General features: G+C 37.0%; 1 long non-coding RNA gene across 1 annotated transcript; it reads right to left on the bottom strand.

Annotated features, from left to right (window-relative positions):
* Positions 1-1,081: 1,081 nt before the first annotated feature.
* LOC133865474 (uncharacterized) lies at positions 1,082-5,133 on the bottom strand. Its single transcript, XR_009899748.1, has 2 exons — positions 4,733-5,133; positions 1,082-1,379 (listed from the first exon to the last, which is right to left on the bottom strand). It is a non-coding gene; the product is annotated as an uncharacterized LOC133865474 (long non-coding RNA).
* Between the last annotated feature and the right edge of the window lie 1,189 nt (positions 5,134-6,322).

Below are 6,322 nucleotides of genomic sequence, written 5' to 3'. Positions count from 1 at the left end.
ATGACAAAGGGTAAACAGAGTATTAATTAAAACCATAACCAAAAAAAAAATAGGAGAAAAGAACAAGCTTAGGTCGTCAAGGAGAAATCAACACACACATGCCTGGAAATCGTGAAGAAAAGCAACAAGTGCCACAGATTTGCTAGAATCGAGAAAAATCCTCGTGTCGAATTAATCCCAATCTCTTCAGCATGACCCTTCATGAAATAGGGGGTAGACAATGTCGGTCTGCTACCCTCAGGAAAAGGAACCTGGAAATTCCTAGTTGTAGCTATGGATTTCTTCACTAAATGGGTGGAGGTAGAAGCTCTAACGACTATCAAAATATGGAACATCAAGATTTTCTTAGGGAAATTAGTTGTGTGTCGTTATGGGGTCCCCTATGCATTTGCCACAGACAATGGCAAGCAATTTGATTGCGAACTGTTTACAAAATAGTGCGTTGGACTCCACATCAGAAATTATTTCTCTACTTTGGGACCTCCTCACACAAATAGATAGGTAGAGGCAACAAATAAGACCTATATCAAGACTAAAAAATAATAAGACTCTTAATTTATCGTGTGCGTGTGTGATCAAGTGTGCAACAAAATATTAAATGCGAAATTTAAAGGAGACAAATATTTTGTTGACGAAGTAGAAACTCAATTAAGAGAAAAACCACTCCAAGGCAGCCAAACCCAGGATATCCACTATTTAAAAAATAAAACAAGTAACAAAGCAGTAACACTCACATACCCATAATGCAGCGATCGTACCTTGTACTCTAACACATACCTATACGTGAACGCCTCCCAACCAGGTCTCCTACCTGAAGGGGTCTTCAATGGAATCCTTTAGCTTAGGGCGCCACCATAAACTAGACTTTACAGCTGATCAAATCACACACTGGCAAAAGCTAGAGAGCTAGCAGATCTTCAATATCTCCCTAAACTGTGACGACCCCTTTTTTTTTTTTATATACAAATATAAAAAGAGTCATCACAGTGGCATGACGATATATCGCAAAGCCAACATACAGTACATACCCCATAATATGTACCAGCTAATCAGAGTAACACATCTAATAACATCTATGCAGTGGAAAACATAATTTGAACAGCAGAAGTCATATCTATATACATAGACTGATAATTACACAAAAAGAGCCATAATGTCTATCTATTTAAGGCTTATCAAAATAGTAATTACATTAAAGAATGGCTTTACAAAGAATATGTGACACAAGCGTCACAAGACATACACCAAACCTATAAATCAGTGGACACCCGCGGTCCAGCAATTACGACCGTCGCGACGTGCTTCTGTCATAACATCCCATGTACACTGCTACCAAACCATCAACTATACCAAAATACCTGCAGCCAAACGAACATCATCTATACGGTTGTGGGGGTTTGCCACATCCATATAGATGGAATTATGAGCCCACCGTCTTAGCATAATAAATATACTAAGACCTCAGAGGTATATCATTCACTGAGCTTTTGCAAAGAATCAACTTTTCTTTTCTAGTCATGCATACACTATAACAGCCACCAATCCCATAAACTTTTGTTTGAAAACCCCCATGGCTGATATAGCAAACACCGACTAATAGAAAACATTTAAATATACTATGCAGCCGAGCTTATACGTAGAAGTTCCATTGTTGGGAACAACTACATACATCCTCACCTACTATATTATTTTTGATTCAGTGAGACTTAGAAAATCATGGCATTTAAATCATGCAACCATCCGATAGAAATATTCATAAGTTCTTTTCCATTGAGACTCTTATGCATACTAATACATCTAGTAAAACTACTCATAGTATAAAAACATCACTCATAAAAACAATGTTATACATGCTCATGCTCGTCGTTTTATGCCTTGGGGATTTAACCCAAGTATAGTGCTTCAAGGGAATCTAACCCAAGTAAACACTAGTACCTCAAGGGAATCTAACCCAAATAGGCACCTCATGGGAATCTAACCCATGTTCGAGGACCTCAAGGGAATCTAACCCAAGTATAGTACCTCGTGAGTACTTCAAGGGAATCTAACCCAAGTAAGTACCTCGTGAATACCTCAAGGGAATCTAACCCAAGTAGGCACCTCATGGGAATCTAACCCATGTATAATTTCCCGTGAGCTATGAACCTCACTTCGATACACGTTTAGCATTCATATATTTATGCCTCATGCCTTAAAACAATATATATTTCATTTCATGAATCATGCCTTTAACACATGCTTTCTTTATAAAAACATAAACAAATCAACATGTCATTTCTTAAACAATTTGCATAACTTAACTCACTCTAAAATCATATTCATGTTCTATTGCAATCATAGTTTTCAAAACTCACAACAATAACATACAGTGACTCCATTCATTTAAACTCCACGTATCATATTCATACTTCAAAACATCAGCATAATTTCAATATACTCAAAAGTATTCAAATCATCCAAAACAATTCATAATCAACATACAGTTGGTTCAAGTTTGTAAAACAATATATCTTTTGTAATTCATCATATATGAAAATAAAACTTCTCAGTGAGTAGAATACTCACCTTAGCTGCATTGGACTCATGACTCGAATATTCCCTTGGATTCTAATTACTCGAACTATACATTGGAGAGCCAATTAAAGTCTCCAATCTGGACACGATCCTGCAAGCATTGGTAATATTAAACTATGCTATTGAACCTATACTCTATGACACATAAACTACACGCGTGCTCACTCGTCGCATCACTCGCTTCTAACGTTAGATAGATAACTTGGCTATCATTAGATTAACCATTAATTATAGGTTCATATTTACTTCGCTTATTATCTTTAAGACACGTTCACTATTTTATTTGTCTACTTATTATTATTACACCGAATTATCGTTGTTAACCCCTTAATGGCTTCTTACTTATTTTCTAAGTCAACAATATATATTTAACCCATACACACACACACACAATGCTTAAACTTAATCCGATGATACACTTAAGTACTATGTGCACATAGATAGGTAAATTGGTTACTTAATTACCTTATTGTTATTATTAATTATTAAGTCTTCTAATTTTTTTATCCATTTAAGCTAACTACGTATATTTGGTCTTCATACGTATATATATATATATATATATATATATATATATATATATATATATATATATATAATGCTTATTAAGCTAAACACGACCTCATATTACACTTCGGTACTTCGTATTACATAAGTAAATACATTAATCATCTAATTACATTACCAATTGACTTTGGAGCCTATTTATGTATTTCTATGATGTCATTATTTTATATTTGTTGTCTTAAGGTTATTTGGACAATTTACCACTCTTTGACATTCTTATCTTAATCGTTGTCCCCTATGATATAAATATTAGGCTTTAGGTTTGTAGCTTATTTTGTTTCTTCTCCATAAATACAATGACTAATATATTTAATGTTTTATCCTTATTAACTACTAACCATGTAAGTAGTTTAGATTTAGGACTTTTAATCTTATTTAACATTATAATTTAGTAACTCTTATTTAACTAACTTACAATCGCATATTGTAATATATACTCATCTATTACACTTATTCAATTATTCGTTTTTCTTCATTGTTTGTTTCATTTTCTCATTTAGTACCAAGACTAAAGTCCTTTGATCTCATTCAATTCACATAAGCATAATAAAGGCCCAACTTTAATTCCTAACCATATTTGTCATCTATACAAAGAGTCTAAATACATTAACTTCAAACCCTTCTCCAACAAGCCAACACTTACCCAACGCTCAACAATTTAACAACACAAATCCACCATTCGGCCAACCACCTAAATAAGCGTCCATCAACTACCCTTTTAACAAGCATCTTTTCTCTTCAAGCTACAAGAAAAACCCAACTAGCCTCATTTATAGCCAATCAGCCATAGCCATCAAGATCTACCCGGAATTAGCACCTAAAGACTAATCAACCAGTCGATACCCACTGTCAAGACTCGCACACACAACCAGCCATCAAAGTAACCCATTCGGCTACCCTAAAACCGCTCCAATCCGAACATTCAACCACCGAAAATCAACCCAAAGGACTACTAACCAAACACTCATGCAACTAGCATAACCGCAACAGAAAAAATCCATACCCTACAGTCAAAACCCATAAAACCTAATCACAACTCCAACAATACTACACCCAAGCTCCAATCAGTTACTACAAACAGACCCAAGGAGATAAACCACAATTTACAACTAACAGAGAACCCATTCGGTTCAACCAAGAAAACCCCCAAAACAAGACACTTTGAGCCCTACACCTCACGGTTTCCACCCAACATCACTGCAAACACACATATTCGGTCAAAACAAGAATCAGTCGAGAATCTCTAATAATCAAACCCATTGATTGCTACCCAAAAATCCAAGGAGAAGACCCATTCGACCAAACCCCAAATCAGCCCCCATTCACAGCTAAATTTCTTCAAAACCTCAATACATAAAACACACACATAGTCGGCACTCAAAACACATATTTACTGAACCATCAAGGCACTCAACATCACACACACGATCGGCTAGAACAGGGGAACAACAAAAATCAAAGGATCGGGCTACACGATTTAGTCAACAACAGCAACTAAAATACCCACAAAACACCAAGTTCAATCCAAGTTTCCAAGATAAAATCTATCGATGATAACCCATAATAAATCAATGGGATCTCAAGAAATAACCTTGAGGATTTTCTCAGGAAAACTACTGAAAAAACGTTGGAATTTGCACCACAGTCCACCGAAATCGTGCGTTGGTTTCGTCGATGTCACCCACCTAAAACCCATTGGGAAATCGGGCCAAGAACGCCAAAAATCGCCTCCTATTTGCTTCACCGGCGACATCTAGTCTGAAAAGATCGAGTCTCACTCGGGTTCACGATCTCCCTATCTCTCGGCATCAATCACTCTCTCCATCTCTGCAAGTTTCTCTCTCTTAGAAGCTCTCATTTTCAATCTCTCTCTCGGGCGTGTGGAGAAGAAAGGAGAAATGGAAGTAGAGAGGAAAGGAATGAAATGAGAAGAAGAGGAAGGCGTGCACATGGGAAGAGAAGAAAAGAGAAGAGGGGGAGAGATTGCGTGAGATGAGAATGGGGGGGGGGGGGGAGGGGGTTGTTGACCGGTTTAGGGGCTTATTCCATTTCTTTTTGTTTTTCTTTTATTTCTTAAATTAAAAAAAGGATAAGATATCCCCCCATAACCAATCCTAGCATGACATGTGGCATGGATAAGATTACATTTTTGTTTAAAGCCTCCCACTACCTTAATTTATGATATTACCCCCCACAATGTTATAATCCTATCTTTTAACAATTAATATCTGACCCCACATTTATTTTAACTACCTTTTACCCATACATCAACTTTTTATTTAACTAGGACCCATTATTATTAATTTATTTCCTAGATACCCATTAGTAGTATTTTATTATTCTAATTCCGTTATTTTATCTTAGACTCATTTTATTTTGATAATATAATTATCACCTAGAATCTATTATTAATCACATCTTATTTAATAAACATAATTTATTAATTGCAACAATTCCTATTTTATTTTTTGGTCTTTACATAAACACCTTCTCTAAGCTATAAGGAATTCACCACTGAATTCAGTATCAAATGCATGCCTAGAACCCCTTATTTATAGGCTTTAGAAGCCCTAATTCGAGTCAAAAATGGAATCTCTGGCATGCCCGTACGGACGGTAGCCTTGGCCATCCGGACAGGCTACTGTTTCTGTGTCCGAAAAGCAATTCTGGAAAATTATGCAGGGCCGTCCGGACGCTTAATGTTTCCGTCTGGACGGGGACCGTCTGGATGGTTCTAATGGCCTTCCAGACTGTTAGTTTACATAATTTTTTGTTAGCTTTCCAACGACGCCAATTTCGTTCAAATCTGATATTTGGGTAAACAGTTATGACCAAAATAACGGAGGGTGTCCGAACGGCTTGACCGAGCGTCTGGACGGTAAGCTGCAACTGCCTTTTCAAAATAGCGCTAAAAGCTTCCATAACAAGGCCGCGTCTAGACGGTGTTGCCCTAGTGTCCGGACGGCTGCACGTAATTACCATAATAAGGCTTTGAGCGTCTGGACCCTGAAGGCTGATGTATGGACAGTTGAACTTTGTATGCATGACTTACCTTATGGAGGACATCGTCCGAACGGTTTCAGCCGTCTTCTCATAACTGTGTCTTGAGGAAGAAACCCTAATGCTTGTCAAACACTGAATGGCGTCCGGACGGTATAGCCTGTAATGCCCGGAAAAGACA

Source organism: Alnus glutinosa, chromosome 4 (genome assembly GCF_958979055.1).
Source record: "Alnus glutinosa chromosome 4, dhAlnGlut1.1, whole genome shotgun sequence".
Lineage (NCBI taxonomy): Eukaryota > Viridiplantae > Streptophyta > Magnoliopsida > Fagales > Betulaceae > Alnus > Alnus glutinosa.
The sequence above is the reverse complement of the archived record's forward strand: the minus strand, read 5'-3'. Positions and strand labels throughout refer to the sequence as shown.